The 26,742-nt window shown below is 44.3% G+C and overlaps 2 protein-coding genes across 7 annotated transcripts in view; both read left to right on the forward strand.

Moving 5' to 3' along the window:
• Positions 1 to 26,742, forward strand: part of LOC124221410 (uncharacterized) — a 99,871-nt gene that overhangs the window by 61,739 nt on the left and 11,390 nt on the right. The gene's annotated exons all lie outside the window — the stretch shown is intronic.
• The window catches only part of TpnT (Troponin T, skeletal muscle), an 82,516-nt gene continuing 72,157 nt past the window's right edge, over positions 16,384 to 26,742 (forward strand). For all 3 annotated transcript variants that reach the window (XM_069137232.1, XM_069137234.1, XM_069137233.1), the window contains exon 1: positions 16,384 to 16,387. The gene's annotated coding sequence lies outside the window, so the exon portion shown is untranslated. The remainder of the gene's footprint in view (positions 16,388 to 26,742) is intronic.

Raw genomic sequence — 26,742 nt, forward strand, 5'->3', positions numbered from 1 at the left:
AAGCGTCGTAGCTATAATTTCGGAAACACGAGATTACGTCCCCGTAAGCTCGCGAATCTCTCAACGGCGTGCGCTTCGCGTGAGGGGTGGAAAAATTGGCTACGGGGGTGATGGGATCGATCGGAGGATTGCGGAACGCGTGGGACTCAAAGGGAGCCCTAATCCTGATTTCGGATTCAGGGACGCCCGTCCGAAGAGTAAAACTTCCGGCTCCGTCTCGGCCCCTTTCCACTTTGTTGACATTCCAGACGCCGCGACGCGGCGCCCTCCGATTTTCTCGGCGTCGGACGTCCCGTGCAGGAAAGAAGCCGGGGGTGGCTGGACTTCCTGGCGCGCCTTCATCGAACCGGAAACTCCAGAAAATACAGGCTCTGGTTTCTTTATGTCGTTTGTATGTGTGCGCCAGGAAGGCTTAACAAGCGGCGAACGACGGTTCAAAGTTCGAAGATCGAAGAAAAGATTCACGAACTAGTTCCGCGGACTGGGAGAGAAAATGCTATGAACATTTCGGGATTTCGGCAATCAGACAAGTGGAATCACCGGGTTAATCGTTCCTCAATTTTGGTCGACAACATGCTGAGAGATTTCAGGATTACTAGTCTTTGAAAGGATCAAAACCGAGCTTGGAGATTTCCTCAGGTTTGACAATATTTATCCGATTATACTGCTCACCGGTGTACGCTGGTTTCAAAATGTTACGAGAACCGGTAGGCGGATTTGTTTCCGCAAGCTCACAGCTTTGGAACGTTGAAGAGAATCGTTGGAACGTTCCGGCGAAAATTAGAAAACCAAATTAAGGTAGAGAAAGGAGAGTCAACGTTAATACCTCGTAGACACGGCGGTGTTTGAGTTGCGCGGATGATTGCAGTTTCTCGTAAATAAATTTTAACGAGTTTTCCGACTCACCTGCCCAAGCGCTTTCTGCGAAATTGAACTGGCACAGGTATCGGCGTCGTTAACGACTACATCATTTGCCAGATGTTTTAGGAACCTACGATCTGGTACAGTCAGGTTTGAAATTCTTGGAATCAAAAACGTGACAAAATTTAGGTTTGTCAAGTGCAACTGAAACCAATTATTACGCTCAATCTAATTAAGAAACAAAATTTAAAAATACTAAACCTAGATGATAAACGTTTTACAACGTGAAAGAAAACCGTTATTTTTTTAATGATGTTCTTAATACGTCACGCTACCTATTTTAATTGGATGAAACCTGACGACGAGGTCGAACAGGTTATTTTTATACTTCCGTTTGGGTTCTCGTGGCTAACGTGAAGCTTCTTCGCCATTAGGAGATACATAATTTTCAATTTCAATTTCTCATTGTTTGCCTTTTGGCACAGTTTTGGATTTTAACTTGAGTGAAAGTGACCGGCCGACTAATCCTTCGTCAGTATTATCCTTCCAGTCGGAAACGTGCGAGATTATTTATGATTAGTAGTGTTTAATCATGAAGAGTGCAGCGAATTATATAAACAGAGTGATCATAGAACCGCTTTCTGACAATCGACAGATTTTAGAAATTTTCGCACGATCGATGAAAAGCTACACATTTGCAAATCAATCCGTGTGTCGTAAGTGTAAAGTGTTTTTTCATAGCATAAACTACCGCAAGCTCAATCATCGAAAATTCCTCATTGAAACGTGAGGAAAGGCGAGTGATGTGGTTTTTATTTTTCATCCAAGACGAGGCCCCAACGATTCGATCGTCTCGCTGTTATCGCATGAATTACGAACCACTTTGCGTGACTTGGTTTACGACAATTACCCCGCGAGTTTACGATCCGCGGGTGGTTTTCCGCTCAGTCTCAAACCGCGTTCAGGTTATAAATTGAACGGTTCAGACAGCGGGCGGTTTGACGACAGTCACTGGGACGTGATCCGCACTTCGCACCCCCAATTGCGTTGTTCGCCTCGCGTTTCACTGACTGCTCATCCTCAAAGGATTCCGCGCTTGGTTCGATGCTTCGCTATCTCCATATCGACGGCACTTTGGTTCATATCACGATTCGAGTACCGGATATTGATTTATCGCAAGCTCGGAAGGAGAAAAAACAAATCAGTGATAGCGAAAGAGAGAGAGAGAGAGAGAGAGGCAAACCTTGGAAAAGAATTAGCTCGGTTTTTCGAGACCCTTGTAGCTTTCTGAAAAATGATTTCTGCATCGTCGGCCACCTGCGTCTCGCTCCGTTGCCAAACCTCCATAAATCACTTTCTTCGTCATTCTGCAAGCAGGACTTTTACGAATCACTCGTTTTTCCACACAATTATTCCCTGCTCCATTTAACCATTATTCTTTTCTTCCTCCTCCCTGCACTCGCTTTGCTTCATCAACTCGTCACGCACAGCCTGGTCTGCATGCCAGGTTCGACCCTCTTTCGAGTTTTTTTTTTTTCAAATTCTAACCACGAAGCTTGATTTCAATCCTGATTCATGGATCGGATTGCAACGTAAAGAACATTTCTGGCAACTTCATATCTTGGCTATTAATCACTCGGTGATTTGTATTGTTCGAGGAGGTTCGTTAGCCGAAAATCGATGCCAATTTTTAAGTAATTTTAAGTATTTTGAAATTGTTTTATTCGTGAGCTACGAAAATTGAATATTCACCGGTGCCTGTATGAATGAAAAAGAGTGTTTCAGTGAATTTTCAGGAAACAGTGTTGCGAAAAAAATGAGGCACCGGAGAGTGAAATCGAACCAATCCACAGAATTTTTAACCGTTTTCAAGCGGCTGGAAACGAAACATTGATATTCAAGTTTTTGTTTATAACTCCAGTATTTACAATTTTTGTACTTTTGTAGAGATTTTGCGAGTATAATAATTTGACAGGTACCTTATCCAGGTAAACTTTGCAATAAAATTAGTAAAAAGTATTGATTTTAGGTCAACCAACCTCCTTTAGACCTTACAATGCGGACTAAATCCGAGCGCTTGCAACGAACGTGTGAGAAGAAACAGAAAAAAAAGTAGGTGGACCAAAAGTATCGAGAAGAAACGCAGCAAGCCTGCAGATGTTGCCAGTCTTGCAATCTCTGGCTAAGATTTGATAAACTTTTTCAATCTCAGGTGTATAAAAAGTGAACGGATTATCACTGCCGAAACAATATTGCTGCAGCCCAATTATCTCGGAGCTATTCCAGCTGCGTATCCTCTCTCTCTCTTTCTCTCTCTCTCTCTCGATCTTTCTCTCCGACTTCTACGCCCTTATGTAGTTGCCACAGGATAAGCTTCTTGCGACGATAAATTCTCGCCTGAAACTATCAGGACGGCGTCGAGTCCCTTCCGTTAGAATTCGTGTCGGTTTGGTGCCCTTTTCGGCGTTAACTTCATAATTACGAACCCGAATGTTGTTCGAGGGCAGAGATTAGCGGGAAATCTTATTTCCCAGAACCCCGCAGAGCAAGAGGCGATTCACTCAACCGTTTTCGGGGAGGAGGCAGCCAGCCAATTACCGAGGCGAACCCTTTTCGAAATTATATAGCGGTGCGACATTGTTCTTCCCTCGTTAAAATCCTCATTCATTTATAATTCGCTTCTAAGTGGAGGCCAGGCTGATTAATTGCCAATGGTATTTTGCGCGATCGTTATATCGTCGCGTAATATAGATAAAATATCCCAGTTATACACCGCAGGGAAACAATCCGTGCGCAACTCTCCGACCGAATATTTTATGGGTATGAATCTTTTCTAAATTTGTTCGGCGATCGTAAATCTCGCAGCGACTCCCCAAAACTTACAATCAGTTATACCTTACGTCTTACTTATCCTCCGGCACGCTGTTGTCTCGTCGTGGGTGAGGGGCGACAGGTGTTTTCACTGCGGGAGTTTTTATTAAAATATAACCGCGATCTTGCCTCCTATGAAACAGGGCAAATAAGGGAAAAAAGGAAAGAAAAACAACAGAAGAAAGAAAAAAAAAAAAAAAGAAACGGAGGCAATGATTCTCGTATTGTGGAAGGTAAATTTCGTCGGAGAACGAGTTCGGCTAGACGCGAGAGGCGTCGCGACGCCTGCAGGAATTGCTCGCGTAAATCACAAGTAAACCTCGTTTCTTAACGTTCAACTCGCTGTGCCGGAGGGAAATTTCGACTCTTTTATGTACAGTGCCTGCGTTGTTCACCTGTCGCGTCGTTTCCCCTGAATTTTGAACGAAAGAAGGAGAGAGAAAGAGAAAAAAGCTCGCTTTTCTTGTTAAATTTTATTAACATCCACTCTCACTTTCACTGTTCAAGGTATCCCACCTGCCATATTGTGATCTTCGCGAGGCGCGAGAAAACAGACGAAAATCTTATTACCATTCAATTTTTCGTATCTGTAACAACGTGGAATAAGGATAAAGAGCTGAAAAATTCTGAACTCGCGGTATTTTCTAACAGAAGCACCTCTTCGCATTCGTCTCCCATCTTAACCGGTGATTTCTCAGATCCTCCCGATCCTTCTCCGCGATTTAATAGACTCTGGTGGGTCTCGCGGTGACGAGCGAACGCCGTTTTCCCTACCCCGGCAGTAAAAGCACCGGAAACGCGACATAGAATCGGTCATTTGTTTCCGGATGCTGTTTATCCGCGTAGGACGCGGGTCATCGGAGATAAAATATGTAATCGACTCTTTTATATCGTTTTCAACAGACATTGAAATTGTCGCAGAGAGGAGAAAACAACGAATTAAGAATTCGAATTTCTTTTCTTCTTCGCCTTCTTCTTGTTCTTTTTCTCCCCCCACGGCAAAGATAAACGTACGTATTATATTTAATGAAGTGTAAACCAAATTCATACGTTATTCGATTGCAAACTTTCCGATCTGATTTAGAACAGCGCAAAATTGTTTTCTTGCTACGTTGTCTGAAACAGAACGGGAATTTATACTTGCGAAGTATAATTGAAAGTGGATTGGTCGAAGCGATGCGAGATGTTTTGGAAAGGGAAGCAGATTGGGATCCGCCGATGATTAGACGAGTAACACAAAAAAGCATCACAGAAACTCAAAAGAAGAAAGAGACGATCGCGGTATAAGGTAACAGAGAGGAAATAAAAGTACATAAATTGATGGCACTGCAATATCGAGTCGTCGTTTTTCATGTCATCGAATTGCTTTTGTTTCAGTAACAGTATTTCTCCACTCCATTTTCTGTCGGAATTAATCAGGGGCCGTTAAAGTAATTCGTTTAATTATACATTCACAGTCCGTTTTTTATATCTTGTTCTTGAAATTGAGACGATAAAGTGGTCGGTCGGTCGACGTGGCCCGGGCACGAGAAAATCTGCAATATAACAGCTGGTGAGACAAAGAATGTAAAAAATTAGAAGAAAAATAAAATGTGAAAGGGAGAAGAGAAAGAGCGCGCAAACTCGGTGAAATTCTCGTCTTTAACTTGGCTCGGCTTATAATAAAACTACGAAGAAACGTTTTATTGGTTGTTTACGCGGGCGTTCTAGTCACTCGCAGATCCCAGCTGCCGTCTAAGAGGATTAACGGGTTTGCCTGCAGAGTAGAATGGAAAGGGATGGACGAATGCTTGCTGCGATGAGTACGGAGAGGAGGAGCGAGAGGGAATTCTGCCCCTGAAGAGTAATACTGAAATGCGCGTAACGGATAATAAAACCAGGTTGCGAATTCGCATTCTCGCTCGTTTTACACTCTTCAACTTCAGTTGGGTTTCCCGAAGATTGCCGTTAGGCGGAAATACGACAGACCGAACTTTTCTTCGACGATCGTATATACGTATATGCAATACCTAACCTTAGCTGCGAAAGAAGCAAAAATTTTCACACCGTTCTTCGTTTTTCTTTGTTTTTTTTTTTTTTATTTCATTTTTACTTAGGTGGCGTAACTCGCCAATTTTTAGAAACCAAAAACTCGTCATGTTGCGTCTTTCGCTCATACCTACGCGAAATACTTCTTCTTGACTTTTACTTTGAGCTAATAATAACTCGAAATAAACCATCATCGTCGTCGTATATTTTTTCGTATTTTCGAACGCAGTAAATTATCCGGAAAATAAATCTTCCCGGGATTTTGTTTAAATTTTTAAATACCCACTGTTTTCAATATGGGTTTTTCATTACAGTTGAGCTAGATATTTTCAGTCACGGTAGAAAAAAATTGAACGATTCTCATTCGTCCTGTAATGGAAAAAAACGTATTTCAAGCTGCGTTAAAAAACTATTTTTGCATGCGGTGATCCTGTGATTTTTTATTTAAACAGATATGATCGATTCTATTTCTGCTGAAAAGGTTCTTTTTACGAAAAATGAACAGATTCAAATTAATAGCCGGCATGATATGAAATTTTATAACTGTTTATCAAGTTTGAATAAATCACTGTTTGTTTTTGTAAAACTATAAATTTGTCTCCGTCGGATGACAGAAAATTAATAAAAACTTGATCGCGTTTCAACGTTTCTGAGTAAACCTGCACTTTACAGCATAAAACTTTTAAATGTTGATGGATTATCTGCTTTTGGCATGGACTAAGATAGAATATATCGATTCAGCTATACACACATCTTGGGGAGAAATGACGATGAATTTTTTTCGAATATCTCCCCAGAAATTTTTTGCTGGCGTACAAGAAATCGAACTTGCCTGGCAGAACCGCGATAGCCATGCAGAAGGTAAAGGGCCGGAATCACGGAGCAGAAACAGCCGATTTTTTTTCTAAACTGGAGAACGAGGAGTCAGTTAAGGATTGCAGAGAAACAGGAACGCGTAGAAGAGAAAAGATAAGGAAAGAAAAGACGCGACCGTCTCGTTGGCTGACGCTGATCGTTAATTTTCGTCAGTCTTTACCGCTGTTTTATCCTCGCGATAACGAAACGGAGAACTTGTCGTATTATAGAATTTCTCGCCTTTTTCCTGTACGAGTAAAAATTTTTTTTCTCATTCCTCCGAAGACGAAAACGCAAGGCTGAAACCCCGCGCGTCATAGTTTCCAAAACCCTCTGATGTACGTTAGGTACATCCTGTGGGCACGTGGTGTACATTTTGCCTTTACTCGGGGCGCAGAAATTGAACCAAAGAAGTATAGAAGGGAAGGTGAGGGAAGGGACAAAAAGTTGGGGCTGAAAGTTCCCGGGCGTTGCCGACGACCGCAAGCTCCACTTTGCTCTCTGTCCTGGAACCAAAGTGTCGCCAACTTTGCTGTTTCGCACGGGAATTATTATGGGTATAACGTACTTTGTACGCATAGGTATAATGCCTAGGCACTCGCATTCAGACAAGCGAACGGAGTTTCATCCGGGATTCTTGAATTTTCCCTTCTCCTCGTCTCCAGATATCGATGAGCTAAATCCATTCACGGTTCAACGATTTATGTGAAAATCTATCGCGTTATAATACCGTTATTTTTACGGTGATGAACCGAAAGCTCTCGCTTTTTCCTCGCGTCAGCGAAACTTTTGCGATGAATGTGTAGAAATTTGTTGCGTTTTGTATAAAGAGACAAATGTTTAATTTACTTTATTATTCTTTTTGTTTTTTATTCCCTTCCTTTTTCTTTAACGAAAAATATCATACTTTCGTAAAATAACATACATATCGAAGCGAAGAATACTACGAACGATCGATCAAGTGGAGCGCCGCTTTTGCCTTAGGAAATTAATGAGCGTCGTAAATATCGAGTACACATTACCGCCACAATTCGTACGGTTGACTTACGTGATAACAGTCGTCTACAGACGGTGAATTCTCACGTTGATTATAATTTTTACTCACCGAACTTTCGCCTCTGTAAATATCATTTTCTTTCTATAACTTCCCGCCTTTCCCGACCTGCGGTGCTACGTTTTCACTTTCGCGAATAACGGAAATAGCGTCAATTTTTAAAATTGATGACGTTCGGTGTCTCCGCAGGTCGAGATGCGGACGGAGTCGAGAGTAATCCTCGGAACGAAGACAAGTGGTGATTACACCGGCGTTTTCGAATGAAAAGAAAGAGAAGGGCGGTTCAGAAATGAGAAATAGCCAAATTGACGGACAGTCATGGATACAAACGACCGATGGAGGGGGAGTTTGTCTCTCGGGATATTCTGGTTAGCTCGGTGTTTCTGCAGACCGCGGGGATCTCGGGGTTTCTAATTTGATCGTCATCCAGGATTTTCTTTGCAGTGATAAATGTATTCGCTTGGGGATCGCGGGGACCCCTTTGGACGTTTCGCGAGCGTGTAACGTGTTCGCAATTACACGTGAATTGGGAATGCCGAGTCCCTTAAGCCCTTCTCCACCAACAGCGAGCAGCTGCGCAAGCCGCCTTGTTGCGGGTCCTTAACTTTTCACGATTTGTATTACTTTTTAAGGCCTCGCTTGCCTCGTTGTCCCGAAATTCTTCATCCCTCTTCACTCTGTCCCCGTCACTCTTCACCCTTATCAAATACGCATGGCTGCCCAGGTCGCCTCTCGAAATACGCAACGTACCTACTCAGCGTCACACGTCGCGCTTCAATAATTCGTCTTTCCGAATGTTCGGTAAATTCTTCAGGCAGCGTATTTTTTCATCATTTTTTCACCTTTGTCCCCCCAGCGCGTTTACCAGCTTCAAAGTTTATGCCTGCGGCTGCAAACGCGGGTATGAAATCTCTCGTTGAACTATACGTGAAGTAACCAAGCGGGGTGTGGAACTCGGAGGTGTAAATGCGTCGCGTACTCTGGGAATATCGGCGCCGTGGCATTGTCGTCCAGAAATTCCAGCCGGCGATATCGACACCCGGCATTGTTTACCCTGGGGGCTTTTCAGCATGGGAATATTCAGAGCTTGAAGGTGTGAAATCACGATGTTATTGAATTACGTGAACCGAATCGCGGTCTTCGTCTCGGAATCGATTTCCAAATCTTATTCGCCTTCGTAATTCACGGTGCTGTAACAATCGCAAAACGAGCAAAGAATAACCGCGATGCCTACCTTCGCATCTGCTTGGAATAAAGCTTATCATACCTCAAAGAATCGCGAGAACTTTATTATTGCGTAATAAGCAGAAGAAGAAGGAAAAAAAGGAAGAAAGGTGGTAGAAATTCAACCAAAGTTCGTGTATAAGCTGCTGAGTTGTTTTTTTTTTTTTTTTTTCTTTTTATCATTATACAAATTATGCCCGCAAGCTCTGCAGTCGCTGTATAAAAGATATACCTAACAACGTTTAGCGAGCTTTCAGTGAGAAATAATTTTTTAGGTTTACGAGGCGAAAAAATACGCTTGTTAAAAATTCCGGTCACTCGCCTTTATGTTTTAAAATTTCTTTACTGATCGATGCAGGAATTAGGGACCGGAGAGGGAAATATGGTGTACGATATGCTGCGAAGAGTTTTGGTAAGCTGTTATTTTTAAACCTGGTAATTTGTATCCGTCAGTAGCACAGAGTTTAGTCGAACTCAAGTTCCGGTCCGGGCCAAATTTTTCTGGAGGAATTTGTGGGCGTGCTTATGGCAGAAACTCTATCCGTAGGCATCCATCTCACTTTGTTTTTGACCGATACAGTTATACTACGATAACACAGGACAACAAGAAAATTCGTTTATTTTTTTTTCTTTTGGTATATATTGAAATGAATAAATTTTGATTCTATGCGTCGAATGATAACCAATATTTTCATTTATTACTTATAAAGTTTATTTCTGTCTTTTTTACGATAATAAATAAGTCTTGAAGATTTTGGTTGATAGTATAAGCAGCAGGTAACATCACGTTGAAATGAAAACAAACTTTATTTCATCAAACTATTTTTTCATTTATTAGTCACGTGAAAGAAATCAAAATTTGACATCTGGAAACCAGACTCAAAATTCGTGTTGACCGGTTTAATCTGTGAGTACTCGAGGGGATTAGCTAAGGCGTCATTGAATATCAAACGAGACGTTATTACCGAGATTAATAGAATTTGTCCTCCGTTTGGCAGTCGTCCAGTACGAGAGGGAGATGGCGAGAGGAGAGGGGGGGGGGGGGGACTTTCATTCAAGGACGTATTGTCGTTCAGACGCATTGTTAAGAGAGGTATCTTTTGTTATTCTCGAAAGAATTTATCGTTAGTAGCATCCCAAGGCGGTAAGGAATCGCGCTAAGATGTACAATATTGTGTCGTAATTCACAGAATCGTGCCGAAGATCTCGGCGGGGAAAGAAAGGGAAATGATTTTCAAAAACCGGATTAATGGCGGTGGTTGTATGAAATAAACGAGCAAAAAAGCTCACCCACTTGCGGCAGATCAATTTCGCCGTCTAAGGGTCCGGAAAGAATAATTCCAAACCTGTACGCGGAGGTGAAATTCGACACGTCAGTGAAATTCTAAGCTTTTTCGATTTGCATAAAATTTGAACACGTAACAAAACTCCATAAAACATAAGTGGTTCTCACTTGGTTCCAATTATTTAAAATAACATCAAAAGTGGTGTTATTTGGAAGGAAAGAATGATGGAATTTTCACGAAAATTGTCAAATACCAATTATTGAGACAATTAGGTGGTAACTTGTCAGATCGCAATTTCCATGGTAACTTTTGTTCCGTACGCTTCTCCAATAGCTGCGGAATTTTTTAGATTTTTACTATGAGAATCGTAACGCAATGAGCTTTTTTCGAAAACGACAGTTTTTGACGTTATTTTAAATAATACCTGAACACATATACAACGTAACTGATTGGAACTGACTGAAAACCACTTGTTTTACGGAGCTTCATTATGAGTTCAAATTTTAAGCAAATCGAAAAAGTCTAGAGTTTCACTGACGTGTTCCCTTAGAACCAACCTTTGACGAGGGTGTCGTGAAATGTTGCCGAGAATTGACCTTCTCGACAAATATGTATACATCACTTCGGTGGTCTCAGCGTTGCTACAAGTGGTTGTACAACATACCGAGAAGACGATTAAACGCGGTAGCTTCTCACTGCCCCTGAGTGAGAAACGCGCATCGGTTTTCGAGCAACTTCCACACAGAGCTGGGGCCATTTTTTTTTTTAAACCAATTCGGGCTACAGAAATAAATTCCGAGTCAAGTCCGGGGTCCCGAATATTGGACTCCGCGAACAATTGTGTTCTGAGTGAAAATCGGGAGGATTAAAATGACCATTGAAAACCGGGGTAGCAAAACAGTGCTGAGAAAATTCATGATACTGGAGAGAACAGCTGGCCCTTGTGCCCTGTAGTAACCCCTTTGCGGGTGTAAGAGCGCAACGATACGATCAGGGGGTGCAGTAGTATTTGCAGAGTGTTGTTAATGTCTGCCACACGGTGGGTGAGACTGAAATTTCACTCGCAACGCGACACCGGGAGCTAGATTTCAATGTTTACCTACCGCGTTATCCCTGCGTAGGTAAATACCTGCACGGCCCCGCAGTGGCGGAGAGTTGACAGGCACAGGTGCGCAAGGGATGCTGGTCCGCGGAAGCACCTCGCACACCTCACAGACCTCAGGGTGCCGCCGCGTCGGCGGCGAGTGTGCCGTTCGATAGACGTCCGCCGCTGCGGGGAGAGAAAGAGAAAAGGAGAGAGAGAGAGAGAGATAAAGGCCGGAGATGGCAGACCGGGTGGCGGCGGTGGAGGAAAAAGCTCGTCGAGTGGAAAGCGTTAGTGTTTTGTTATTCATGTATTCCAGTTACGTCAGAGGCCTACTCGGATTCTCTGGCGGTGGAGCCTCCTCGGTCCGTGGATATTCACGACCGACGAGGATGACGACGAGTACCGGTCCTGAACCGCGTTGACTCTCCGCAGCTTATAGATAACCTGCAGCTGCCCCGAGGAGGCGGCAGTTACGGTAACTCGTTTCGGTACAGACGAATCGACAAACTTGACGCCAATTTCATTTCCGAGGACCTACGCAATCGAATCCATGCCGTGAAGCTTCTTCGGGATATTGAAATGATGATTTTGAAAGACGGTACCTTGTCACCTATGGATATTGAAATACCCCGAAGTCTTGCGTTGCTTCGTTGTTTGATGTGGAATAATCGAGCCACTCGAAAGATAAGGGCATCGCACTTATTTACGGTATCTACGTACATCCTGTCCTTAGATGTTGACAGGAACATTCTCTTTCTACTGTCCGTCTCCATCGATTGTTCCATCGAGTTAAGACAATTTCATCCTGGGGGGACCGAATCAACCGTCTTATTTCCTTCCCCTCGAGACCCGTCTGAATAAGATTTTACTCCATTGTACCACGAATGTATAATACTATCTGGTTTCTGTCGTGCTTGAATACATGCTGTGCTTGTTTGGCGGAAGAACGATAAAGTCGAAATTCTAGAATGTGAAATTGACGGTTTAAACTTCGTACAGATTCTAAATAATATAATCTCCAGATGAGTTTAACTCGTGAATATCACGAGGTGAGAGCCGATTTATCATCTGAAAATTGAATCACCAAACAAGTACGGCACTGTTCAGCTTGGAAGTATTGATATTCTGTCATTGGATCTCAACATCTTGGTATATCTAAGGACTCATTGAAGTTCTCAACTTGAAATTAAAACTTCCTCGAATGTTTGGCGATGCCTGAAAACCGCAGACACGAAGACGAGTGATCGCTTCCTTAAATATCAAACCGTTCACGCTACGAGTCATTTCAGAACGATTTCCTTCTCTGCGCATACAGTCGTCAACGTGGATAGCCAGTTGATTCGTAGGATCGAACCTCTTTGAGGTCCTTCGTTTTGATAGGTATTCGACCCTTTTAGATTACTCGCTGCCTCTCAGTGCCACTTGTAAGTGTGTTTACGGTCGGACGTTTTCACCGCAATAGTGACGCGCTGTAATAACGTACGGGATGACTAAATTTACTCACGGGGGGTATTCGCTTTTCCTTCCCTTTTTCTCTGTCGCGTGGATATTGAAGGTCGCAACAGACACACACCGCGGCAAGTATATTGCGGGATAAAAATTTACGCCCGAACGATTTCAATATCAATCACAAGTTTTGTATGGGGAAAGTTTACGACTTTAAACTCCCGTCTACGGGCCAATATATATACCTACCACCAACCAGCGTCCGTTCCAGCCCTTCGATTCGTGAGGGACTCCCTCGAAATCGGCCTTATTGGATGTACTCGAACAGGTTAACTGTATTACGACATCGTTGACATTGCGCCGCTTATTTTCCGACGTCAACGTCCTCTCGAGCTGCAGCCGGTATTCAAATTACACACTTATTTGGATTAATTACGAGCACTCGTCGTGCGGAATACGAATGAAAAATAGGCAATTCCAAAATCACTCGGATGCGTGACCGCGCGAGTTGAACCCACATGCGTTACATGTAACGAACACGGCGATACCGATCCTCGCAGGAGAGGCGAAATACATACCACCAAAGCCGACATTGCCGCTCAGCCGTACGACTACGCGCGGTTGACCGCACGCTGTTTAAACTGCTACGCTGAATTCCGAAATCCGCACGACGTGCGTGTGCTAACCGTGGTTTGCCATTCGCGAGGTGCTTCGTACAAGCGAGCTTTTACTTACCTGGCGGCGCGATAAACGCCCTCAAATGCAGACCCCTCGGCCTGCGGGACTTACTTAATTACCGAGAATTGCGTTGATTTCATTCCATCGTTGGCTAGCGTGCGACCCTTGTGTACGTACTCAAACAAATGTCAACTAACAGCTTTAATTGTATACCTACCGTGGCTTTATCCCACGTCATTTCTCATTCGGATTTTCACTTTCATCGGCCAACCACCTAATACACTGGAGGAAATTACTCATCCGCTTTTTGATAATACCGATGAGAATAATCGCCTCGGTGTTCTCACGAGATATTCACATACCTTGTGTATTTTTGTAGATCTGCATATTAAATATCGCGTCGTTCATTTCTCTTTCTCATTTCTCTGTTTCAGGTAATTTTTCCAGAAGTCTATGTATTTTTTGAGATCGGCAGGGTAAGTCGTTGCCAGCGTTGTTTCAAATTTCATCTTTATTTTCAAAATTCCCGCATAATTTTATGTAATCACAACTGCAGTATGCTTATGACTACGAAAACGTTCGCACATTACGTAGTATAAGCTTATTTATAGTTTTGGCTTTCGAACCAAGTTTGCGGGGTGCAGCGACAGCAATGAAAATTTTCATTTCGGTTCAACCGTCACTGTCCTGTCATTCTCCATCGTGGTTCTGATGTCGCGTACCTGCTGGCGCGGAAGTGTCAAATGATCGTTAATTAGAAGCGTTCCTCTGAGTCCGCGACTAATTACTAAATTATTGGATACTCTTGCCAAGGCGGACTGTATATTTACTGTGAATATTACCTCGAAGACGCCCGTAACGCTCTTTGTGTTCTATTCCATTTGCCAATGGAAACCAAATGCCTTGGACTCTCTGGGAGTCCCAGCATCCCCGTTAGGTTGAGAAACGTCTAGAATCCATTCCGAACAACCTTCTGTCCGTTGTCCTTCGGCTCAAGTTGAACCTCCAAGATCCGAATACGACAAAACCAACTGATCGATGTTTTTTGACAACTTTGAACACCGCAATTTATCACGCAAAACAAAGTCCACGGCTGTAACGGTTATCTGACAGCAGAAGGTAGAAATCCAAAAATCATCCAGCATCGGGACATGCATCTGATTCTTTGATTCGGTGGAACGAGTTCTGCCATTTCATAATGAATTTCACCTATTTTGCTTAGTCAATTCACCTACATTCGAGATGGCTGTGTCCAAGTCCATGACCTCGCTGTTTTCAATGGCTAGAAAATTCTTCATCGCATTGAAAACGGTGTGATATTCCTCGCCAGTCCAACAATTATCACATTTTAATTAACAAATTATAAAATAACGATTAGTTTCTGTCGGGAACGGAGATATTTCTTTCCTCCTTTTGGACTCATTTGAAGAAAAGAATATTCAATTGACAAGTTGTGCAACTGATTGTGAGTATCTTAGTGCGGATTCCGACTACCAGTGCTGAACACATGGAGGTTCATGATGATTAGGGCGAGATCATGCAGGAGACTGACGGGTGATTTTTCCACTTGATTCTTCGGGGCTTTTAAAAGCGACACAAAATAGAATCGACCATTCCGCTGACAAGCTCTCACTGTCCTGTCATCCTCTATCGCGATCCTGATATCGCTTGCCTACCGACTCGGAAATTGTTAGATGATCACTAATTATAAGGGTGCCTCTGAGCAGGCGACTAATGACTAATTTACCGGATACTCGTGCCGGGGGTGGCTTGTATTTACTGCGAAGACTCCCTCGAGGACGCTTACGGTCTCTTTGTGTTCGCCAATGGAAACCGAATACTTTGGACTCTACGGCAGCCCCATTATTACCAATAGGTTTGGAACCGTGTAGAATCCATTCGCCGGACTAAAGAGTTTCCAAGATCTAACTGTCACAAAACCCAGATCCCAACTCCATTCGAGCGGGAGGATCAACCAAGCAGCACCTGATTGATGTTTCAGTGCATTATGAGATCTAAGTTGGGTCATAATTATCCCGGTACGTTGCTGCGGAATGTAATCCCTGACTAACGACAGATCATTGAAACTTGCTCTTTATCGCTGGCAACACGTATTTTGAACCCGTGAGGTCAGTCACCATGCACGGAAAGCATGCCTCCGTATCGCACCCCAAATTTCAAGCGAAACCTTCCCAGACCTGCAGGAATCGGAAGATCGTTATAAACAATTCGCCTTGTGCTTACCTTATTATTGGATTTCATCCCCGTTTCGTATGATCTAGTCAATTTACCCTCTATTCGGATAACTGCGGCCAGGTCGATGGCCGTGCTGTTTTCATTCATTAGAAAATCATTCATTTCGTTTCAAACAGATCGACGTTTCTGAGCGATCAAATTATTTTGCCAAACTTTGCCACAGAAAAATTCATTCGAACACTGCGTGAAAGTATTTTATGATAAAAAAACCGAAAAACAATCGCACGACCCTTGCTCTCTGACCCATTTCCCCTACCGCATGTCGTCTCTTTGTCAGGATCTCCCTCGCCTCCCATTTCCATCAGTGTAACGCAATTTGTATACATCCCTTAGCCCGCATTGTCCTATTACCAACAAACTTCAGCGCAATCCTAAATATTGTGTAATCGACCAGCCACGAGCTGGTTTCTGTCACGAAAGACCTGTATTACAGGGACAATATCAATTTGGCACGTGTCGCCTGAAGCAACCTTCATCCTAATGGGTCGTCATTGCGGTGCTTGAATATCCGGTGGCGTATCCCTCCAACTTACGCAAAGCATTCGCTATATGACCGGAGATGGCGAAGTCGCTGTGCTACTGTCGAGATAAAGGATCGTATGAAAGAAGAGTCAGAATTGGATTGCCAGGAAATTTTTTAAATTATGAACATCCGAAGTACTGGCTTGAAAATTTCCGGAGAACAAGGAGCCAAGACAACGGTGCCAAAGCTCGCCAAGACTCTCAAGGATAGGAAGTGAATTTATAGCCGGATAAATCGACGAAATGTTCCAGCTGTGACAAATCTGGAGCACGCCTTGCACGGTATGGTGATAACTTTTCATACGTTTACCCATCAGACGAAGTAAAAAATCGTACGGTAATACAGACATCGTGGAGATCAAGTGAAATTAGAAGAAGGGACAGTTAATTCCGAGCGATTCGAATTCACGGACAACAAGACTTAATTGGTTATATACAGAAAGAGCGGTGGTCTAGACTCAAGGCCTTTATTGGTTTCGGACTAATTCAAATCACACGCCACAGCGGGCAGCGATTGTCAGTGTGCGTAACGATACCAGTTGGCATTGTTTCGTGGAATATTTCATTTTCATTTTCATTGCGTCTGACGAGTAACAATGAGAAAGGACATGAGCGATGGTTCGGTCGATGAATTGGCAAAACGAACCCGACCTTTTCGTCATACCGGAGAGACGCGGAGACAATGAAATCACCAACCGTGGGCAACTTCGCGGGTCTTCCTAATAATCTCCTACTTCGCCGTCGGCGATCGATTCTGATGTTTCTTTAATCAAGTACCGCGCACATCAGAAACCCTTCTCATGTTCTTCCGAGAAGACGGCGATCCGGATGCCATGCAAGGACCAGGAACAGGGTGGCTGGCTAGGCAGCGTCGAGCGATGAGAGTGTGAGGACCGACATGTAGCGCATGGAAGAACGGCACGAGGACAGGAACTGTTGAACTTTTGTCATGTAGCCCTGGTATGAGAGTCGCTCAATTATGTAGACGCGCGTTACAATGCCTGCTTTGTGCGGTGACTGCGCAGCAGCAGCAGCAGCAGCAGCAGCTGGAGGAGCAGCAGAGAAGAGCACGGAGAGCGTTAAGTCGAATCAATCTGACCGGACGTCTGTGTCCAAGCATAAGCAACTCAACTTTGAGTGCAAAGCTGGGCTCGGAAGCCTCCCATTGGAAGCTCCTCACATCCGGAAGTGGAACTTTCATTCCGACGCCTATTTTCGGACTACCATCGCCGGTGTTTTCGCCGCGAAATAAGAGAGAGGTGGACGAGGCGAAGCAGGGGCGCAGAGCCGAGGACTGTCGGTTAGAAAAGGCGAGCGCCCCTGAGGTTTGACCCCGTGACCTGGAGTGCGTAAAGGAGCCCGTGGATACGAACTCCCGTATACTTCTGCCGGCCGACACACAACTCTGGCAGCATTGGTACGGCTGTATATAGGTGTAATACCAGGCTGACTTGGCATGGGCACTACACCCCGGACCGGCTCTCTTCATGCGGGCCGCCGGAGTTGGCGGAATCAATATCCACCCCTAGCAGTCCAACTACACTCGCCCTGGTTCCCTGGCAAGACCTGATCATCCCACGTGCGTTCTCACCGATGAACTCGGCACGTACACCTCATCCTTTTTCAAAATTGTCTTGTTGGCATTGCTTGCCATTTTTCCCCTTCAAATCCGTGACGATGGGCCTCCGCTTGTCGTAAAAGACTGATCCCTGTGTCCTTTTTTTTCTTCTTCTTATCCGCCAACCCATTGTAAAACACAATGAGCCGGTTACTCGCCGGGGACTTGAATGAGCTTTCGTTCGTTTTACGCGATCCATAGCTGTTAGTTTGACGGTTAAATTTTTATCGTTGGAATCGTGCCGCTGTGTTAGGGAAGTGGGAAAATGATAAAAGGAGATGTAATAGAATGGTTGGGAAAAATTCCTGACCAGCTTGGATTATTATCAACATTTTGTACCACCGCATTTACAAATTTTTTTGCCGCAAATAATCCTGTACCGCAAACAATACGTACATGTTTTATATTGTTGTTGTCTCGGGCCGCGACGCTTCTCTTGTTATTGACAAAAGATCACTTATCCTCTGACTAACTTTTACCCCCGAGGAGATGACTCCTTATTTCATCTCGATACTCGACGTTTTGTGTGTGCGTGTGTGTGTGTGTGCGTGTATATGTGACAACCAACGAGAAAGTTGTCTTATGACCACAGTTTTCTGAATAAGTTTGACTCCGTGTGTACATTTGATGATTCCAGTACTCTGATTGTTAATTAGGTTTCGCTGCCACCGCGCAAACTTAACTCAGACTTCAACGCAACCGGTATATAATTGTTGCGCAGCGTATTTCTGAACAATGAAATATAGACGAGTTCGAAAGGAAGTTATAGGAAAATGCGTAAAATCATCTTGAATACAGGAGGATTTTATTTACAAACTGACTTTAGTGCATTACGGAATGAAACGGATCCCTTCGTTTGAAATTCTGACCCAAGATTTACCCTTTATCAGAGTTATTTAATCGCCAGAATTTAATTAATTATTCAACGTATATTTTGATTTTGGTTCAAGTTCAGGATGGAATTCTTTGCATAAATGGAATCAAGTTTTTGTTATCATAACGTGATAGCATTCGATCATCGGCCGTGCGCATTTACGTCGCGTGATTCGGGAAAATCTTTAGCTTACACATTTGACAAGGAGGTGATGGAGACATTCTAACGGTCGAAGAAAGCATTAAGCTATCGTGACAGAGACGAGTTTTCCCTCTCAAATAGAGGAAGGAACGAAGTATCATGGAAAATGGAGAAACGTCTCGGCGGATATTTTTCAGACGATTCGATCGTCTTTCGCGATCACGCGATATGGGCAATAAGTTTGCAATATTTCGCGCCGTAGAAAGCCATCGCTTGAAATTAAATCCGTACAATGATTCCCGACCGCCGAGTTGATTGAAATGAATTTTTCTCGACTCGGGTAATCGATCGGGCGTTCATACCGACAGACGGCTCTGTTCTCGCGGGAACAAAGAAGCCGGGAAACCAGCCTAGACCGAAGGAATTAAGTGTATTTAGGACTGCGGGCCGTGGCCGTCTCGTTTTCGAGGCTGGTTCCGTGCTGGCTTTGGAAGTTGGAGCGATGAATTGCGGCCGGTGATTTTGGCCGAGTTTGGGTGGGTATTGTTTGACGTGGATGAGAGGAGGCTCGCATTAATTACGGTCATGCAAACCGGTGCAAAGTTGTCTCGTTAAACCGAGTCGCGAGCGAAAGGGGTCGCCGCTCTGTTTTCCTCGCGCTGCGCTCCTTCGGGAAGAAGTCTCTCGACGCGGCGAACCTGCAGGTCTTGGAAATTTCAAGCGTCGATGCTCCACTGCTCGAGGGTTCCAAGTACTAGAGATTTACTGCTCGTCTCTCGTTTGTCCAGCCACCGAGCCAACTGCCGAGGATAAAACGTCGCTTAGGTCGGCTGCGGTTCTCTCACGGAGTTGTTGCAAACGCTCAAGAGAATCAGCCTCGAGTGGGTTTCGCTTCGCGCTCATTCACGCGTCGTTTTCACAGGTTGCCATCCCCGAACGCTCGGATCCTCTGGTTCTCGTCGATTCTACTTTTGCCGACTCCGAATCGCGGGACAAAAACGTCTTCGCGATGTAAGGAAATGAGGTGAAACAGTGCCTATACGCTTTAATTAAACAATCTAGAAAACATATCCAATTTTGACCTCGAGCGTTTGCAGTATTATTTTTGCTACTTTGGCTGCACAAATTGGCATTTTCGGCAACTGGAATATACGGAAATAAACAAGTAACCTCTAGTAAACAATTTAGGTGATCTATGTGACGCAATCTTGAATATACGCAGACTGAGGGATAATCGGTCTTCAGTTCTGACACTCCTTATTTCCTTACATCACGGACGGCTTCCCGAATATACATCAGCTTACTTGCCCGAGAACTTGCTCTCGAAACCGAAGATCCTTTTTCTCTGTTTAATTTTATCGTTAACCGGTTGAATTCCGTTCGAGTATCGGTAGGAGAATTCAACGAGACTTCAAATTTGCACGAGGTAACGGCCAGCTTTGAAAATTGCTCGAAATGTCTGCGCGCCGTGGCGCTTTCAAAATTAGTACGAATCGAATAATCGTCGTGAAAAATGTAAAATCACATAAAGCTTCGATGCGATTGTTCTATTCGCAAATCAATTTATCGGTGTCGGACATTTATTTTTTTTTTATCTCGCTTCGGCTGGCTATGTAATTTATATCATATAAACTGGACGAACGTGTGCCGAGGTTGAATATGTATTTGTAGCTATCCCGGCTACCCCTCGTAATTAACTTTCCGTATGATTAACTTGCGGTCCGTGCAAAACTCGTATATCGTTTTATTACTCACTGGCGGACATCGGAGTGCCGCTTATTAGACAGATTTTCGATCGTTGAAATTGCCGTATCACATCGAATAAAAATGTTTCAACTCTTGCACAAGGTACGTTAGTTTTCCTTTGATGCTTGTATACAGCAATTATTCCCTAGTCGTGCGCTATGGTTGCTCGCTTTTAATATTTGCATCCGATAAACCTCCCCACGATACTCCAAAACCCACCTTGCTCCAATCATCCACGTGAAAACTTTCGTCTTGCTTTGGCTCGACTCTGGATCCTCCCAATCCGCGAAATTCCAAAATCTTGCTTCTCCGCGAAATCGCGAGGTGTATTGAAGCTGAAACCCAGGCAGCTAAGGGATGTCGCGTAAACCGGATGGCTAGATTCCCTGTTTACGTAGGTCAACCAGTTGTGCAGTTGTCGGACGTGGAGTATGGTTAACTAGAAGCAAATATGCCCGGACTTGCGAAACGTTTGCGTAATCTACCGGGGCGTGCGACGAATTTGCATCTCTCAGCTGGTGCGGGAAGATTAAATTTCCCGGTAACCGAGTCGCTGGTTAATTGGAATTAGATGACGATGATAATGATCGCTGGAAAATGTACCTTCGTAACTGTTGTACAACCGCTGTTCCAACATCGTTCGCGAAACAAGATGAGCGCCGCAGGAATCGGAGCCGGAACTTTCACCCCTCGGCCCGATTTGGCCGAAACTGCCCCGAGCCACTTTGGACTGAATATTTAACGCAGCTCCTGGTATCAGTTTCGAAATATTGCAACGGCTCTCGCGCACCTTCTTCACCTTGACTCGCTCCTGCCAGCCCTGCACGGCTTAACACGCTTCTATACATGCATGCATTAAACCCGTGCCACCTGTGCGTCTCGGCTGCTACCGTATGAATTTTCACTCCCCTATTTCCCGACCCGTTTTCCACATTATACATACACGTATGCATATACGTATCGGGGCATGAATCGAAGGTCTGGCATTAAGGTTACTGCAGCACCCTCGTGCAACCCATTTCTGCCCTACTTCGGCGGATCATATCGGATGCTGGGTGAATTAGCTGTCACACGGGGGATACTCCTGCACCGCTGCACAGGCTCAAATGCACAAGTCAAATGGACTCCTTTCCCGCGGGTGATGAAACTTTACCTACACAGGTATATTTTCCGATTCGTGATAACGTTTCATCGATCGTCAATTCCAACGGCTCTCGGTGTAACGATTTTTGCTTTCAGCTGTTATTTTTCATATATTTATCTACCCTCGGTTATGCCTGCACTTGACCCGGCAGCTGTAGTTTCGTTACGTAAAACTGATGAAAATTCTATTCTACACTGATAATTCAAGAGGTTGTACATAATTTAAGTCTGACATACTGCACTCGGGGAGAAGTCCTTTGAGTTAACGCGAAGTCGCGTGTACGGATTTACTTTGAGGATACGGTGTGAATTTGCTTGAGGTACGCGTGTGCCTGTCTTGAAATCACTTCGAGCCACGTAAATTCACTTGAATTTATTCGAGGTCGCGAAGTCTCATTTATTCGAAGTCACTTGAAACACGGTAAGCTAGTCTCGCTCGAGGCGATCCGAACGTCCGTCCTTTCAGTCGTAGTTTGCAGTCGTAGCCTCGAAGTGAAGTGTGCCGCTATCGCGGACCATTGACCGACTCGCCAATAAATTAAATTGGCCGGAAAGATGCGGCCTCGGATAGCGAAACAGCGGCAATACCTTCATCCAAATCGGCTACGTCAAGGGTTTGCTTCCCGTGTTCGGTGTCAATCTTGAATCTCGTATATATCCAGGAACATCCCTCAAGCAACCGAGTTAGCCGCTTTTCAGAGCACCGTAACACGGCTTGATATAATATGTTCCAAGGTCTGCCTGGCTTTCGCGGGATCGGAGCGCGGAGAAACATCGCGAGCTAATGTAAGTTTCGTCGCACGGTAATGAGAAGTTTCTAAAATTATCTCCTTCTCGTATCTCGCCGTCTCACCCTGAAGACGATCTTCTTGTTTAGAATTACTGTCAAATTCTTAACGACCCTGCAGGATTTATGATAATTCTCGAAGGCATATACGAGAGTTTTGTAATTAGTTAATTACGCTTTCAAAGTATCTCATAGCAGTGGACAGAGGCGGTTCGAATTACACGAATTTACGTTTCACGCGTGGACGTTCGTAGTTGATACGTAACAGGCCAAGTTCTACGGTTCGATTTAAAGCGAGGAGTCGGTTTCGTGATTATTTCATTCACCGTCATTGACATTATGCGCCGTAGTATAAACCCGGGACTCTTTTGCAGCTTCTAGGATTCGCGATACAGTTGAAATTTAGCGTCATTGGTACCAGCTGTGCCGATTTGCGTTGTGTTTTGCGTATAAGGTATAATTCGTTCAACCTCGTTTCAATTGACGAGCTTTGCAAAATTCACTCGAGACTTCATTGCCACGTTAGAAGATCTCTTTGCGGTATCGAATATGGTAATATATACGTTTCGTATTACGTCTGGGGGTTTTTTTTTTTTCTTTCACATTCAGTCAATGATCTCCCATAAAGGAGTTGGTAACAACACCATTCGAGAAACTTTCACGTCGCCTCGCTGACTCTTAAATCATGTAAAATTTATAAGAAAAAAAGTCTCGGTTCGAAGATTCTCTTCATATTTTCTCAAGTTTTGCCGACTGTTACGAACAGAGGGGCAAAGTGGCCGAGCTGGAAGATGAGGTGAAAAGTAAAAAGTTGGAGATTCAACGATTACCATCCGCATTTTGATTTTCCCACTTCTCTTTGCCCCGAGTTGAGATTCGCCCTACGATCCTACAAGCAAAATTACATCGAATTCCGGAAATGATACAACGATGTGAAAAGGTTTGCGAAGGTGAGAGACGAGCAGTGATTTACTACCCAGTTCTCTGGTTTCTTAAGCCCGCAATATTCGTCTGCGGAGAAGAAGGATGACAACGGACCGAATGGAAGGAAAGTGCCCGGTAAAATTTGCCTCGTTGAGCAGGCGAGGAGCTCTTGTATGCAAGGGTGAACCGCCCCGCTTGTTAATTGCCCGTGAAGCTCGACGGGTGGGACTATTTAGCCGCTTTTAAAATGACGTAAAACCAGTCGTCCGAAGCGCCATGGCGCATTATACCTTGAGCGGGATAATCGCTGACTTTAAATTTAGTTCGGCAAGAAGCGTAGCCGTTGGTCGATCGACCGCGGGCTTCACTCTCTCTCTCTCTCTCTCTCCCTCTCTCTTTTCTCTCCACCTGCACCGGCAGCCCAAGCCCAAGCCAATTTATTCACTTTCCGATATTCAACAAGTGAGAATATATAAAAAATATACGTATATATATACTCTAATACATACGTATATATGTATGGAACGGGGGCTCCGCTCATCCGCTCATCCGCATATATGTATACATAATACACCACACTTGTGATTGATTTTCCGATAATAACTTTCGGTCCGACCTTGTGCGTGGCGGCTATATCTCTACACGTTTTGCATTTTTCACTAGGCTTATAATATATGCGTATATACAATATGTATTTATACGTAAGGTTCGCAAGGATTTTTCAAATCTTCAAGGAAATCGGCGAGTACAATATTGTGCCTCCGGGCTGCAGAAGGGATGAGAGCTCCGCGCGAAAAAGAAAGTAGAAAAAATATCTACCCGAATCGTGAAAATTATGGTAATTTAACGGCGAGCATGTTCAGCGACCTGTTGGCGATTGTCTGCGGTTCGCGTTCCGGGGAGAATTGCGTGAGTTATGCCAAACCGAGGATGAGGTAAATTAGAGCCGTATAACAAGTCGACGGAAAAATGATTCAAAAACTCTGCTTCGTACAGACCGACGATAAATCTTAACGACTGGTAAGCCACGTTGGGTATAATACAGGAAATTTCGTAATCTCGAATTTTTCCTCTTTCCTTCGTGACGGTCGTTTCACAGGCGTAGGTATACATACTCGTCTCTCGAGATTGTATGTAATATCATTCAATTTCTGGCCTCGCAGTATCTACTCCCTGACGATGCGACGGAGCCTTTGAGATAATCGTTGAATAAAACCTGTAAAGAAAATCCGTTTAGTCTTTTCCCTCGGTCTGTTTTTAAACCGCTTTTCCTGCCGTATATGCGGTATGTACGATTATTATATACTTGCATGTATATACGGGGCAAAGATTCTGCAAACGCAGACCAAACACTGATTATTTTATTCAAAAGGGGTTACTCGAACGTGCAGAATCTTGATTTGCCCAATGCGGACGTGAAAGATGCAGCTTTTTCCATATCACGCGGCAAGTATTCAGGCGTAGCTCCGTTCTCCATCCTCATGCGACGTTGCTGTCGCAGGAAAATTTTTCGGCAACGTGTAGAATATCGCCGGAGGAGTGAAAGTACGGGTTAAAAATTAACGGCTAGCCAAAAGAGGAGGAAGCAGAAAAAAAAAAAAAAATACCGCAAGTAAAAATACCGGGACGAAAAACACATCCTTCAAGACAAACGAGCGAACCTCTTACCTGCAAAAAGGGACTCGCAAAAAAGCAAAGATCGGACCTTGGAATAGCAGATTGAATTAATGTTACGAAAAAATTTTCACCGCGATATCAAATTCGAGTGTTACCATTATTTTGCCACATAAATCAAAAATAATTCCGCAACGGTGAATTCAGGATTTTTCCCAATTTCTTTGAAGCTTTTGAATCCCGGCCGAGACCCACGTCATAACTATTATACGTGTATACCGTATATAGATAATGCGAGATCCGTGGGATGAGAACTACTGCAGGAGGTGAGTACAGCTGTACGTGTAGACCCAGGGCCAATTATTGCGCGAGTTGATAGTACGAGGACCGAGGAGAGGGTCTCGGAGTCGCGGCAGGCGGGGCGAAAGCGGGGGTCTTTGTATATTTGGCTTTGTAGGGATCTGTTTGATTACATTCGCCGCTCTATTATTATCACGGCGCAGCCCGGAGCCTCCCGGTTGGCCAGATATTTCCCTAATTTATCCGTGACATCAGGTATGCGGAAAATTCTCCCTCTCGCTCATCCGACTTGACCTTGATCCATCGGCGAGGCTGCAGCAGCCGGAGTTGCACCGCGTTCCATTTCGTCGTTCCGCGTTAAAATGACCCCCCTTTTCCCCTGGAAAATTGCAGTTCCACGTTTTCCCGCCTCTCGACAAAAGGGGAACCACCGTCTCTTTGCTCCTCTGGTGGTAGCAGCTTGCCCAACGCTACCCTCCGCAGCTTTACCCGACCCCATAAATTCTGCGACGGAGCAGCCGCGGGTCGCCGTCGTATTTCACCGCCTTCGAACAGTCCGCACTTACGCTTTGCTCGACGGACGACCGTCAAGGTTCTCGATAAATATCAAAGAGCGGTTTTTTTCCCACGCGAATATCTTCCTAGTCGTCGTTCTCATCTTTCCTTCGCAAAAGTTCCAGCCGTCTGACGAAAAGCTCACCAGTTGCGCTTTCGCTCGTTTCGTGAAAGTATTCGGAGGAAGTTGTGCGGTTAAGATGGAAAAGAAAAACAAGGAATAGAATAAAAAAGTACAACCGTCGAACCACAAACCTAATCTGTGTCCCGTTTCGCCCACGGGAAAGGAAAAAGAAACATTCGAGTATCGAATTTGCATTTCCATGCAAATTTTTGATCTTTGTTTTTTGTCGTCGGAGAAAGGGAAACGATTTACAAAGATTCGTCGACGGGCTTTTTTCAAAGTTCCTCCGCTCTCTGGCGCCGAACACGATACATATATAAATGTGAGCGTTTCGCTTGTGCGAAAACAGAGAGAACAAACAGAGTGGCATGTTGCGCGTGTGTTCGCGCAGAGACTGGCAATAAGTATGGGCGATACGACGCGTTTGTGCGCACGACGAGTGTAGGTGGAACGATGAAAAAGCTGCGCTTCCTTCAATTTTTTGTCGAAAGAAAATCCACATTGTACACTGTACCGCCAGTCGCACGAATCCCGGCTGTTCTTTCATCTCATTCGCGGCCGCGAACTCGACTGTGTGCGCAGGCATATCTGTGTTGCGGAATGGCTTTCCGCTTTGGAGTTGCCAATCGAGCTTGTTCGAAGGAAAAGCAATACGTGCGAGTTGGTAAATTTCGAGGTACAGCAACGAGAGCGCAGCGCTGCGGACGGGCTTTTCCAATATTTTCCAATATCAATCCGCCGCTCTGTA

The sequence above is a fragment of the Neodiprion pinetum genome, chromosome 6 (assembly GCF_021155775.2).
Source record: "Neodiprion pinetum isolate iyNeoPine1 chromosome 6, iyNeoPine1.2, whole genome shotgun sequence".
Lineage (NCBI taxonomy): Eukaryota > Metazoa > Arthropoda > Insecta > Hymenoptera > Diprionidae > Neodiprion > Neodiprion pinetum.